Genomic DNA, 14,567 nt, shown 5'->3' with positions numbered 1-14,567 from the left:
GGTCCGGTCCCAGCCTCGCGGCCAGCACAAGTCCTCCGGAGCCTTCGAGTCCATGGGTGGAAGTCTTTCACCAGTTTGGGGAAACATTCTTACCGCTATCTCACAACAAGGCCATCCCGCTCTCTTGTTGCTATTTTTCCTTATTCTGGGAAGTGAAAGAGCCGAACGGCAGGTGGCAGACCACCAGGAAATCCTCATCTGTGGCTCTTTTATGCTTTTTTCCTCTGTTTTCGTCAACGTGGTATCCGTAGTGAGTCCCCTCCTCTGTCTCTGTCTGCTGGCACCCCGTCAACACCCACCGTCTCTCTCCTGTTGCCTCTCCCCCGGATTACTGGGCAGGCCTTCCTGCACACCTGTGTCTCTGCTCTCACGGGCCTTGGCAGACACCAGGGGCGCCGTGCTCAGGAGCCGGAAGCGAGTGTGTGCAGGGCAGGGGGTCCTGGCCCGTGCGCCTCCTGCTGAGTCGCGCTGGGTAAGTCACCTGCACCTCCTCTGAGCCTCCTCCATGAAACAGACCATTTCTGTTGACCACACGCTCTGTCCTCAGCATCTGAGCAAGCTCCCCTCACCCCAGGCAGCAGGAGACCAGGCCCACCGCGGCCCCGAGGGTGCCAAAGGACTCCTCTTTGCACCTGCCCTTGCCCCGTCCCCCTCCAGCAAGGCCTGAGATGGGCACCACTAGAGACAAGCCTGGGCACCGCACCAGCTGGGCAGACTCCAGAGGCCTCCAGCGAAGGCAGGTGGCTTTCCTCACGTCTACTGCACACACACACCAACAGTGTGAGCCAGGGGACCAGAGATGTAGCTTAGTGGTCGAGCGTGTATTGAGCACAAGCAAAGTAAGCCCCGACTGATCACCAACACACACACACACACACACACACACACACGCACGCACGCACGCACACACACACACTCTACACTGCCCATTTGCCCATGGGCAGACCCATAGACACCCCAAGTTCTGAGCAGCACTGCCTCTCCCACATGGAGCTGGTCCCCCAGCACAGCAAGCGTGTCGCCTGCTTGGGTCAGGCAGGGCACACCTGTGCCAGCTCGGAGGACATTCTTTTTTTTTTTTTTCTTTTTTTTTTTTTTGCAGTACTAGGATGGAACTCAGGGGCAGTCTACCTCCAAGCCACACTCCCAGCCCTATTTTTTTTTTTTATTATTCTTTATTCTGAAACAGGGTCTCATTGAGTTGCAAAGGGCCTCACTTAGTAGCTAAGGCTGTCCTCAAACCACCATCCTCCTGTCTCAGCCTCCCAAATGCTGGGATTACAAGTGTGCACCACCATGCCCAGCTCTCAGAGGACATCCTTGTGGTCCCCTGGGGGTCTCGCTCCTCACCTGGCAGGTGGCCCCTGGGGTCTTGCTTGCATTTTCCCAAAGGACACTGTGACTTCATCACGTCTGGGAGGAAGAGGTTAACAATCGATTTCACAGCAAGCTTGTGGGGAATCTCTGTATCTCTGTATCTTCTCATCCATTTACTGTAAACCGAAGATCACTCTACACGCATTTCTGAGTTGTAGTCTGTCTGTTCAGAGTAGGTGGGGCCAAAGCCCACTTCCTCCCAAAGAACGGAGGCAGCAGCGGAGAGGAAAGCCTCCTCCCTGCCTGCGGGGGGGTGTGCTCAGGGTCCACCCGCCTGGCCTGGACCAAGGCTCCTGGGGCGCCTCCTCAGGGCCAAGGGTCAGAGCCACTGAGACGCAGACTAGACTTTCAACCCTGAGTCCTTATCTCTTCATTGAGAACTTTGGCCATGCTAAGCACCTTTTCCTTTTTTCTTTCTTTTTTGCAGAACTGGGGCATTTTATCTCCAGGCTACATCCATCCCCAGCTTTTTTAGAGGGAAAGTCAACAAGAATGGGGGATACTCCTGCAAAACAGAATTCAAACTCAAGCAATGAGTAAAATTATACTTTACATGAATGAAGTGACCATGCCAAAAGAGACAAAAAGTAAAATGAATCCACAGACCTGTCTACAGTATCTGGACCACGAGTCATAAAGCCAGAGAGGCCCATGAGCACATCTGGAAGCCCGGCTGGTTGGCAGGAATTCTGAGGCTTCCTGGCAAGTGTGCTCTGGGCAACAGGAGCCGGGCTCTGTCGGGCAAAGAGATACACAGGCAGAAAGGGTTAGTCGAGATGCCCACGGCCACGTGTGCTTGGAACCACAGATACCATTGTGAAGTTGCGTTTGGACCGCTATCAGTACATCTGTACGCATGTCTGTATGCACACGTGTGTGTGTGTGTGTGTGTATGTGTGTGTGTGTGTGTGTGTGTGTGTGTGTGTGTGTGGTGCTGGGATTGAACCCAGGGGCGTCCTGCCTCCAAGCTCCACCCCAGCCCATCGCTGCTGCTGTTTACTTTGAACCAAGGCCTCGCTGAGTTGCAGAGGGCCTCACTAAGTAGCTGAGACCGGCTGCGAATCTTCCATCCTCCTGTCTCAGCGATTGCAAGTGTGCGCTGCCACGCCTCTTTGTATCTCTGCACGTGTGGAAGGAGGGTGCCCAGGTCTGTCTGTGATGACACTGGGCTAGCCCGTCACTAGGAGCACACCTACCCCCCACTGTCGGCCCCTGAGTGCTGTTCCCCATGAAAGCCACCAGGGCTCTTTAGAGAAATGGCTGATGCCAGGCCTGGGGCGGGGGAAGAGCAAGATGAGCCCAGAGCATCCTCCTGGGCCAGAAGTTAAAGATGTTCTCATGAGATGGTGGGAAATGTCAGAAGAATCCAGAAACCTGCCAGAAAGGATGTCCATGGGAACACCGGGGCCCAAATCGATGACTATATTGGCAAACGAGCAAAATCGGGACATCGTGATGCCAACCAGCAAGTGTGAGGCCGGAAGAGGGGCCCCTCCTGCCGGGGCACCGCTCGCTAAGGGAGAGACGCGGCGCAGGTACAGCGTCCCCGAGCGGCGCCACCATCCCGACCATGGGGCGAGCAAGAACCGCCTGTAAATGAGAGTCTGGCGAGAAATAAGGTATTCACAGAGTGATACAACAGCTAACCAAAAATATATCTATATTTGTAGGACAAACGGGAAAGGCAAACATGAAACAGTCATTTAATGCCACATTCATGGCCACGCAGTGCAGCCCCAGCCCTGTGAGGTAGTGCCCATGGTCCACTTTCCAGATGAGCAAGCCGAGGATGGAGGATGGCAGAGAGCTGGGCTCGGGCCAGGAGGGCTGGGCAGCGGGGCGTGAGGCCGGGGCCACGGTCTCTCCATGATGCTGGGCCCTTGGAGGGAGCTTGGGCCACACCAGGGCTGGGAGGGCTCGGACCACGCACGGTGAACGGGGGCAGTGTGTGGTATTCGCCAGTGCCCAGAGCCATGGGCCCATCCATCTCTCCTGCTGCTGGAGGCTGGAGTCAGCCCAGGGCAGGTGCCACAGGCCCGCCAAGTACCTGGCGGCTTTCAGCAACGCTTGTCTTAGAAATCTAAAGAGCTGGCGCTGTCTCCTCCACGGCCACGGTGGTGATACGGGGGGGGTCTTGCAGGGCCTCAGTAACCGCAGGCTCTCCCGCTTTGGCCCTCCTCTTCCACTGCCGGGTAAATGCAAAATGAAGGCCCTCGCTCAGGGGCCTTGTGCTTCTCGGGCTAGCACTGCTGTTGAGAAGGACCCGGGCCACCCACTCACCCGGAGCAGGGGCAGATAAGCATACCTGGAGAGCAGCCTTCGCCGTGCCCATCGGGCCTGCAACACAGGGTGTTCGTGTCAGGGCAGGGACCCACAGTCTAGGCTCCAGAGACTGGCCCTCCCTGGGACGCACAAGGCCAGATGGCCTGTGGGCACGCCTCCTGGTCAGGCCCGTCCCCCAGGGGCATAACATGTGCCACACACGGCCCATGACTTACTGATTTAACCCTAATCTGTGGAAACGGGGAGAGGAGGGACCCCCATTCCTATGACCCCCAGCCACACCTGGCCTGCCTCCGCACCTGAGGCCCCCAGAACACCCAGCAGCTGGGGATCCTGGTGCGAGGACACACAGACGTGCTGACTCGGGGCCCAAGAAGGCCCACCTTGCCCCTTTCCATTTCTGTGTGTGGTGCCTGGGCCCCTGGACTGTGCCTGGGGCTACGGAGCCTGGAGCCCGATGGCGAGGGTGGTGTCGCTTACCAGTCCGCCTCTTCCTTCTCATCCATATCCATATTATTGTTAACACAGGCAGAGTACTGACAAGGATGACCAAAAGAAGATAAAAGTTCCACGAGAAGGAGCAGGAGACGTCGCGGCTGCTGGTCCCAGATTCTGCTTCTACCTCCAACCAGGCCCTGCATCTAGGAGAGAGGAGCGAGGGACAAGGCCGTGGAGCTGGCGGCCTCCCCCGACCCCAGAAGAGTCCCGGTGCACGCAGCTCAGGCAGGTGGTAGCTCTGGGGTGTGACCTCAAGTCTGTCCCTCTTTCCCAAGCCTCTTGGGGAAGCAGAGAGAGAGAAAGAGGAAGCCAGACACTTGGAACAGGAGACAGCAAAGAAGAGAGGCCAGGGGTACAGGGGAGGGTAGAGGGCGCGGCCAGAGCTGGAGAGAGGGAGCGCACAGGCCAGCATCAAGGCAGGGCCTGCATCCTCCTCCCAGGCACCCAGGCTCCCCACCCCCAGACACCCAAGGACCCGGGTTAGCTCTGAGATCCAGGGCTGGCATTTGAAGGGGTCCAGGCTCCCTGCATCTGTTCCCACTCCAATCCACGAGTCAGAGTCCCCCAGGGCCCCATCGCCCAGGCGCCCAGGACCACAGAGGTGGAGTATTCCGCAGCATCCTGCCCAGCAGGGCCCCGGAGCCTCCAGGAGCTGGGCTCAGCTATCCGTCCATGTGCCAAGGCCCCGTTATCTGTGGGCTACAGGCTCCCAGCTACTTTCACTCCTGACAGAGGTGCCACCCAGGGCAGGGCCTGAGGTGCTTTCTGTTGAGGGAGGACCATCGTCTCCCAGAGAAGCCCCCTCCCCAGGGCAAGGTGCAGCTCTGAGGACCACCTACTTGGTCCAGGGCAGACACTGCTCCAGGGTTCTGCTGAGTGAGAAAGTCCCCAGTGGACAGTCAGCACACACTGTGTCCTGGCTGAGGGTGCCTGGGAGGCAGAGAGGGGGCAGAGGGGCCATGGGCTCCCGGCAGGGCGAGGGGCCAGGCTTCCCTGGGGTCTGTCTCTTTTGGTCCCCCCAGCTCTGGGGCTCTGCTGGTTGGTGGAGGGACCCCAGGAAGGTGGCCAACACCCACTGAGAATCCTGGGAGCTGTGTTGACCACTGAGGACCTGTGTTAACACCATCAAGAGGCAGGGATATAAGGAGCCAGGGGTCCCTGGCTTCTCTCCATAACCATATTGGGGGCTGCCCTGGCCAGGCTCTGGGTGGGAGCTGGGGTCACGCTCAAGGTGAGCAGGGGCATCCACAGCCCAGCCCATCCACCGAGCTCGCTGGCTGGTGCCCAGCAGGAGCCAGGAGGACTTGGGGGTGACCACAGAGCTGGTTTCCCTCCCTGCCCCCTCCTCGTGGCCTTCCTCTCCTTTCTTGCTGCCAGCACAGGGCTGGGAGGGGTGGTCTGGGCTGGACAAGGTTTCTGAACCTCCAACAATCCCTGAACTGGCTGGCCCTGGTGTCACTGGGGAGTGGGTGGCTCGGGGCAGGGTGCCCACCACTGCCCACTCACCTCTCGTCTGCACCCTCTGGCCTGGGGGGCAGGTGGTGTGGGGCCAGCACATGCTGCAGTGGTCCCTGTCCTCATCCTGGCAGAAGTAACCATGGCGGCAGCTGCACACGGTGTCCCGGGTGCTGGAGCAGCTCTGCCTGGTGTCCATGCCCATGGCTGGAAGCCAAAAGAGAGCTGAGGGCCGCATGGGCTGCCGGGCCGGCTGGAGGGAACGCACTGAATGGGTTCTGTGGGCTCAGCCTAGGGTATGGGCAGACTGGGCGACAGGTTGCACCTCAGGGCACCCGATACCCTGCTCCAACCTAGACCCCCATGCCAGTTTGACCTGGGTGGTCTCATCCCACAGGCTTGAGGGCCCGGGCAGCAGGTAGGGAACGGGCTAGCAGGAGGAGCCAGCAGGTCTCCTTGAGAGGGGAGCCTGGCCTGTGGGGAAACTGAGGCCTTCTGCTCAGACCAGCCCAGAGAGGGCACTGAGAACTGCAGTGCCAGCTTCGGAGCCGGGTCCCCGGAGGCAGGAGCAGCCCCAGGCCCACCACCCTGGCAGCCACACTCAGACTCTCTTCTTATCTGTGTGAGTCAGGTCGGTTGTGTGGCAGAAACAGCAGGCCTATGCCTTCCCCAAGCCACCACCTTCAACACAATCAGACGGTGCTCCCCCATGCAGCGTGTGGGGCAGCGTGTGGTCAGATATCTGTGGGGGCGGCTTGAGGTCTGAGCCCCAGACCGCAACCCCTTGACACTGAGGGATTGCAGCCTCCCTCGGTGAGCGGGCGTCCTGCTCCCCAGCCCACAGGCCCCAGGACTGGAGGCCGGGTGTGGGGCCGCGGGTGTGCTGCCAGCCCTGGCCTGCAGGTGGAGCACGCGCTTTGTGCTCATTCTGACCTGGGCCTCTCACTGTGAGTCACCATGGTGGCAGTGACTGGAGGGGGGGCAAGGACACCAGCCCAGCCCCACAGGGTGTGCCCGTGGAGGTGGGGTGTGCACCGGCATCCCCACTGCCCAGCCAGGTTGGCGGTCCTACCTGAGTCACAGTCCCAGCATGGCAGACACTGGCTCGGGCCATTGGGGTGGGCCGTGTAGGTCCCTGGGAGGCAGGGTTGACACACAGTGCCCCTCAGCTCGTCACAGGCTTGCTTCACGTGGTACCCTGCAGCCCAGGGAAGGGGCTTCTCAGTGTGGGGGGGGGCCCGCAGGAACCACCCGTGGCACCCTCTTGACCCTGAGCTATGACACCAACCACCCAGACTCCAGGGCGCCTGGACTGCCCCATGGGCCACACAAGTTTCCTCTCGCTGCCTTCCAGGGAATTCTAGCAGAATGCATGTGCCGGTATTGGGAAAGGGCTTCTATTAATGTGCTGGTACTGGGAAATGGCTTCAAAAATAACTTTGGTATTAAAAAAGCCAGAAGCTTGAATGTGGACAGGCATTCAGACAGGGAAAAGAGCCTGCAGAGGTCCAGGCACCAAGGATGATTAGCAAGAAAATAGAGGAAGCCCAGGGTCTTCTACATCTTAAAGATGAGCAAATTGCCCCAAGGATGTGCAGGGATGCCATAAGCCTTCAAGAGATCCCAGACTCTGATCATCAACTAACATGTTTTGGGGTGGAACAAAAGGCTTGTAGACAGGGCAGGCCTACAGGAAGGAATCCTCACGTCAAAAGACCTGCCCCAGAGAAGACTTGCTGTGAAAGGTTCTGTATCCAGAAGCCTTCAGTGACTTACTTCCAAGTCATCCACTTATTTATTCCCTTAAGGCAGTGCTTAATCTGTTTCTATTTTTCCATCTTTGTAATAATTAAAAAAAATTGCTTAAGCTTACAGGAGTTTGGGCTGTTGTTTTTTTTTTACCATAGCTCAGAACAAGAACCCGCTGCTACATCTCACTGTTAGAGTTTGGGAGCCCAACAGGGCCCTGGTAACATTTTCACCGTAACAATGCAGGGCTCAGGACACCTAGGCCTGGCCCCGCTCTGAGCCTCCGGTCATGCTGGGCCCTCTCCATCCCCTGGCCCCGTGACCACTGACCCCTGCACTGGCCCCTGGGCCGAGGAGTCCAGGCTGCAGAGGACTGCCCTCAGGGCTTGAGCCCTTCGAGGAGTACGCCTCTGGGCCAGGGGCTTCATGCCGGCCACAGCTATGGCCACAGAGGACAGGGGCTGGGGCAGGACAGAATGGGCAGGCCCTCCCACCACCACTCCTACCTGGACTGCATTGGGGGCAACACTCTGTGCCCACCGGGTACTCCTCCTCTCTGCACAGGGGCTGGGCTCAGGTCCGCCGGGGACATTCCAGCAGAAAGAGGTACAGCGCCTGGGGAGGGGGCGGCACAGGAAGGAGGGGCTGCCCGCTGCTCCTGTGGGCTCTGTGCAATAGGGGAGTAGCTGTCCCTAATGCTGGCCACGCTCTGGGAGGGGCAGCCCAGCTGGGCCCTGGACGGGTCAGGGAATACCCTTGGGGGCAGTCCCCACAGCCTAGAGTGGGTGGGGCTGGGCCAGCCTGCATTCCCTTGCCTGACAACATGGGACCCTTGCAACTGGGTCTGCCCTCCCCAGGGACCCTCCCCTGAGCCCCGCGGGGTGGACACCCTCCCAGCCTCACGGCTGGTCTGTGCTGAGCCCGAGCCCCTGAGGGAGGGAGCAGGGGGGCATGGGCCAGCCCTCGGGGTCTCTCATCCAGGAGAGACGCAGGTGGTCGGCAGGAAGGAAAGCCACGGCAAGGTAGCAGGTCCCACCAGCCTCAGCCCTCAGGCGCCATCTCCCTTGCACAAACATGTTTATCACCCAGAGCAGGCTGTGAGTGGAGAGCAGCCTCTGCTCCAGCCCCCAACCGGGACCCACCCCGCCCTGGGCTGCCCAGAGCCCCAGGCCACAGAAGCACCACGTGGTACTGGGGCCTCCCTGACCCAGGTACTGGCTCAGCCCCAGAGGGTCAGGCAGCTGGGTCAGAGCTCAGAGCCCAGACACAGGTGACGGGAGGAGCCTGGGGACAGGATCCTGGTGACTAGGGGTTAGAGTAGGGGCTGGGAGGCCCGGGACAAGGCAGGACTGGGGACTCACCAGCTTCAGGACTGTATCTCCAGGCACCTGGCTCCAGGGAAAAGGTCCCCAGGCTAGCGGAGGCTCCATACCTCTGCTCAAGACACTTGGGGCCCAGGAGCCCCAACAGAGGGACCAGTCCCATCAGTGCTGAAACTTACAAACAGCCTCATCGCTGCCAGTATCTGAAAAAGAGAGTAAAACTCAGCCAGAGAGCAGGGAGGGCTGTCTAGTCCCCAGGTGAGGCCCATGTTGGGGACTGGACCTGTATTGATTGCTAATAGGTATTAACTGCTAACAATAAGAATAAGCTAGCCCTGCGTAGTGGCTCAAGCTTATAATCCCAGTCCTTGGGAGGCTGAGACAGGAGGATCGCAGGTTAGTGAGGCCCTATGCAACTTAGTGAGACCCTGTTTCAAAATAAAGAATTTTTTAAAAAAAAAATAGGGCTGGGGGTGTAAGCTCAGAGGTAGAATGCCCCTGGGTTCCATCCCCAGTACCTCAAAAAATAAATAAATAAATAATAAAAAGTTGGCTGTTAGCCCAGCTAAACACTGAATATTAAAGACATAGGCACCTGCACTTAGAAAAAAAATCATATAGATTCTCTCAACAGTTTAAACTAAAGAGATGAAAAAGCAAACTATATTAACCCAATGTTAATTACTAATAACAAAAATAGTTATAGCCCAAACCTTCACACTTTAAGACTATATTCCCGTGTCTTTCTTTTCCCTATTATAAAACAAGTTTTCAACATAATAACTCCTAGCAGACAGAGACAAGGAGAAGCTGAGAACTCACCAAGGACGCAGGTGGACAATACATGCTTTAAACTTTAATAAAAACAAAACCAAAGACAAAGCGGGCTTCTACCATGCAGCCCCCTGACCTTGCTAACCAAGTAACACATTTTGATCAGTGATGTTGAATCTGCCTGTCTCTGTGATGATTAATAATAAGGCCAACAGAAAAAGTCACACAGCAGAGATAACGGGGGCGGGGGGAGAGAAAATTATTGGCTAGACAGCATGGGGAAAGGGAAATAATACATTCTTATAAAAATGTTATGTGTTCAAAGACCTCAGTGTCTACCTTTTGAGCACCCCACTGTACACAGCCCTCTGACGCAGTGCTTGGATAACTCTTCTCTGTAATAATAAAACTTGGCTTAGACCTGCAGCCGTGCCGTTCTGGCTATTTTTTTCTAAACCAGCTAAGAACAAGAACCCACAGCGACATCGCAAGCTGTCAGAGCCCACACACAGAGCTGCACCATGTGAGGGTACCATCAGCAGTGGTGGGGGTCAAGGTGGTGTCCCAGCCGAGAAGGGAGGACTCGGTCCTGCTGGACGGACCATGTCAGGGCTCAGGGTGGGCTGTGCAGGAAGCAGGAGCAGGCAGTGCCAAGAAGAGGAGCCCTACACAACAGGAACCCAGAGCCACCGAGCCTGCCCCAGAGATGCCCATCAAGTCTGCTCCTGCACCATCCGGCCCCCCTCTAGGAAAGCATCCCCCCACCCGGTGAACATGAACTTCCCCGCCTAGTGCGCACCCAGAGGGCCCACTGCAGCTCCCAGCAACCTGGCAGCGCAGGCAGAGAGTGAGTTCCCAGCTACCGGCCTCAGCTTCACCAAAATGAAAGTTCTCTCTCTGAGCTCACCCCCGCCCTCCTCCGAGGCAAAGTTCATGCCAGGACCATGTGATTTCCCTGACTAAAGGAAGCGGCTCTTCATAAACAGCGCAACAACTTCTGTGGGTTCTTGACTTCTGGGGCAAAAAGAATTTCAACACGTGCCAGTCAAAGATAAAGGCAGAGATTTTTTTTCTCAATTAGACTTTGTTTCAAAATAAAGGGGAAAAAAAAAAAAAAAAAACAGGGCTGGGGATGTAGCTCGGAGGTAGAATGCCCCTGAGTTCCATTGCCAGTACCAAAAAAAAAAAAAAAAAAAAGGCAGGGATTTTGATCAAGCAGAGTAAGGGTACGCGTGTTAAGGGGAATCTCAAGAGAGCGTGAGAGCGGCCATGGGGAGAGAGGCCAAGAGCTCAGACATTGCCCAGCTTGTCCACAGCTGCCCAAAATGGCCCAAAATGGCCCAGAACGGCCTAATAATACCCCGATGGCCCCCCAAATGCCCAGAGCTGCTGAGAGCTTTACTTTCTTATAGGGCTTACTAGAGAAGGAGTGGCCAGGCCACATGGGATGGAGGGCTCCTTCTTTGAAGCTTTCTGGTTCACAATAAGTGATAATGGGGGGTGGGGGGCAGGAGGCAGGAAGTCAGGAGCTGTGGGATGTGGGGCTCTGTTAATAAAACATGCGACTTTTGGGGAATCTTCCTGGAAGGGATCAGAACTTTGACAAAGGGTGAAGTTCTCAGGTTTTAATCACCTCAGAAATTTCCTGAGCCATCCTATTTTAATTTAAAGTGTGGGCCTGACTTCTTAAGAATAACCAAGCTTAGCCAGCCATGGTGGCGCACGCTTGTAATCCCCGTTCTTGGGAGGTGGAGACAGGAGGATCGCGCAGGTTCAAAGCCAACCGTGCTGATATAAGAGACACTGTTTCAAAAATATAAAATAGGTCTGGGAGTGTAGCCCACAGGTAGAAGGGCTTCCAGGAACCCAAGTACCACCAAAAATTAAAAAAAAAATAATAAAATAATAAAAAATAACCAAGCTCTGTTAACTGAAGATTTCAGATTTTGTTTTGTTTTTTGGTGGTACTGGGGTTCCTGGAAGCCCTTCTACCTCCGGGCTACACTCCCAGACCTATTTATTATACTTTTTTATTTGGAAACAGGGTCTCCTAAACCAGCGCGCGCGACTGGCTTCGAACCTGCGCAATCCTCATGTCTCCGCCTCCCAAGCGCAGGGATTACAAGCGTGCGCCACCATGCCCAGCCAAGATTTCAGATTTTAAAACTTTATCTTCCTTCCCTTCCCAATGCGTCTCCTTTATACCTAAAATTTTATTTCTTCTATTCTACCATATCGGTTCTGATGGGGAATGTTCTGGTATTGGAAAATTGCTTCGGTATTAATCTCAAAATGTAAAAGTAGCCAGGGCCGGGTGCCGCGCAGACACTCAGGCAGCTTATTAAAATGCAGGGTCCCCTCACCAAAAGTGATTGCCAAGTACACAGAAGTGTTATAGCCCAGGGCCTTCATATTTTAAAGACAAGTTTATATAATAAGTAACTTCTAACAGATAGGCTAAAACTCCCCAAGAACAAGGCAGGATGGTACAGGCCTTCCTCAAAGAAGGTGGATACCATGTGACCCCTGACTTCAACAATCGACAATCCAGTAACACATCTTGGTTGTAACAAAGGTTTGGGCTTGCACTGGAGACAAGGGTGGGCCCACACTTGCAGGAAGAAACAGGACTCAAGAGAGTGAATCCTCATGATATCAAAAGGCTTGCACCGAGTTAATAGGCCGATCAGACCTACGCTGGGTCCAGAAGACTATTGGTTAAGCAAAGATGGATGATCATGAGTCTTTATAAAAAAAACTGTCCTGTATTTAAAAACTTCAGAGTGTTATTTGCTTTCTTTATTTCTTCTTTTTCTTTCTTTCTTTCTTTTCTTTTTTTTTTTTTTTTAGTGCTCAGGATGGAATCCAGGGGCATTCTACCTCCGGCTACAACCCCAGCCCTATTTTTTATTCTTTATTTTTTGAAACAGAGTCTCACTGAGTTGCGGAAGACCTCACCAAGTAACAGCTGAGGCTGTCCACGAACCACGATCCTCCCATCTCAGCCTCCCAAATTACAAGCACACGCCGCCACGCCTGGCTTCAGTGTTTTCTTTTCAAGGCACGCTGATACACCCCTTTGATGTAATGCTTTATAAAAATTCTGTCCCTTCTCTCTACCTTTGGAATAATAAAGTTGCTTAAGCTTACAGCATAGTTCTGGCTATTTTTTTTTTTCCTAAAAATTATCTAAGAACACATGGGGCTCCGCTCCAGTTCTGGCACCCTTACAAGTTCCAGGTCTGTTTCTTGAGCACTGCTCTGCCACTGGGCGACTTTCTTTCCACTAGTGCCAGGGAGTAGAAACCATCCTTAGCCCCTGCGGTGAGGGAGGGCAACCCGTTGCCACCCTTGAGCACCCAAGGGGCTGCTCACCTGTCCCCTGGGAAGGAGGGCTGCCTTTGCGCCCACTTCTCAGGTGGATGGGAGCTCTGCACATGACCAGGCCTTTCCTGTCTCCCTTGTGGAAACTCAGGCTCATTAAACCTCAGCTCCCCACCGTGGCTCCCACTGGGCCACCCCAGCCCACTGCCAGGTGCCCCAGCCCCCTGCCACCCTCAAGGCAAGGACCTGGGCAAGGCGGTTCAGGAAAGGCAACCCAGCAGCCTTGGGAAGGGTGCATAAGCCATCCCCCTACCCCCAGCACCCCTCTGCAGACCTGGTAAAGTCAGTGAACTGTTACTGCCCCCTCTGGCCAGACTGTCACAACCCTCCTGGGCTTAGCAGGTGCCCTAAGCCCTGGGCCGGCCTCATCAGCCCTGAGGCCAACCCCAGCCCCCAATCCAGTGAGCCAATCAGCAGGATACCTGGCCCTGGACAAACAGAACCCCTTCTGGTCCTGACAGGTTCATGGTCCTTCTCCAGGGTTTAACCCCTGTCCCGCCTGGCCCCAGTGGGACTTGGCAGTGTCCAGGGGACAGGGACAGCCCACTAGGAAGTTCCCAGCACCACAGGCTTTGGGCACTGGGGTCAGCTGGGGTGTCCAGGTGTCCCCAGGGGAACTCTGCCCTGGCAGGGGTCATACTGGGTGGCACTGGCCACAACCACCAGGATCCTAGTGGTTACTCCCTGTGCTTTCTGGGCACCCTGGGGGCTGGGGAGGGGCAAGACAGGTGTGAAGCTTCACAGGGAAGGTAGGGCAGAGCTGTCCTGTTGAGCCAAAGCTTCCTTAGCCCTCAAGGACAGGGGCTACTGCTGGCCTCCATCCTTGATGAAGAGCTGGCACCCCCAGCCTGCAAAGCTTTGAGGTGGCTGTGCCGGTATTGGGAAATTGCTCTGGTATTAATTTCCAAAAGATAAAAAGCAAACTTGAGTGTGGCGATGAGATAGAAAGGAAATAGGCAGATAGGGAAAAGGCCTCGGTAGAAAAAAGTTAATTTCCTGAGTTTCCTGAGTTTCCTGAGGGGTGACAAATACCTGAAATTCCAAAGGCTCAGAAATAAGAAGGACCAGAGCTTCACAAAGCCATCGGTTTACTAATCAACAAACCCAGGAGCCCAAACCCAAGAGCAAGTCTCTCACTTCTGCTGAAAGGAGATTCTTCAAGGACTTGCAAATACCTTATGCAAATCCTGAGAGCTGCTTCCCAGAATTCCCAAAGTCATCCTAACCAAAAGAGGACTCGTAAACGGTCAGGCCTTTGCCCTAGTCGAACAACAAATTGGAGTAGATCATGTTAGCCCTGAGAGAAGACAGAGTGCAACTGATGGCACGTGGCCCAGGCTGTGGGCCTGTGAGGGGGCGCCCTGCCCCTGTGTCCCAGCACTCAGCCCCTGCCCACAGCACCAGGAGGGGGTTTCCAGCGAAGAGATGGGGCACCCCCTTCTTTGATGAGCTCTGGGGAGCACTGCAGAAGCCCAGCCATCTCACAGGTGCCTCGGAGCACACAGCAGGTTCTGGGGTACTGGAACATCCCCGTACCCCCCACCCCCACCAGGGATGCTCTTCAGCGGGGCTAAGGATTCCTAGGAGAGAAGCAAGCACCTGGCACAGCCCCCAGAAGCCCCCACCCAGGCTTCCAAGCCACTGCTCCCAGCAGGTGCTCCCACGGGGAGGGCCAGGCTCAGCATGGAGGGGGTTGTCCCACTGACTCAGGCCCTGTCCCGTCAC

This window comes from Muscardinus avellanarius (assembly GCF_963383645.1).
Source record: "Muscardinus avellanarius genome assembly, chromosome: 3".
Taxonomy (NCBI): Eukaryota; Metazoa; Chordata; class Mammalia; order Rodentia; family Gliridae; genus Muscardinus; species Muscardinus avellanarius.
This window is presented reverse-complemented; position numbering follows the sequence as displayed.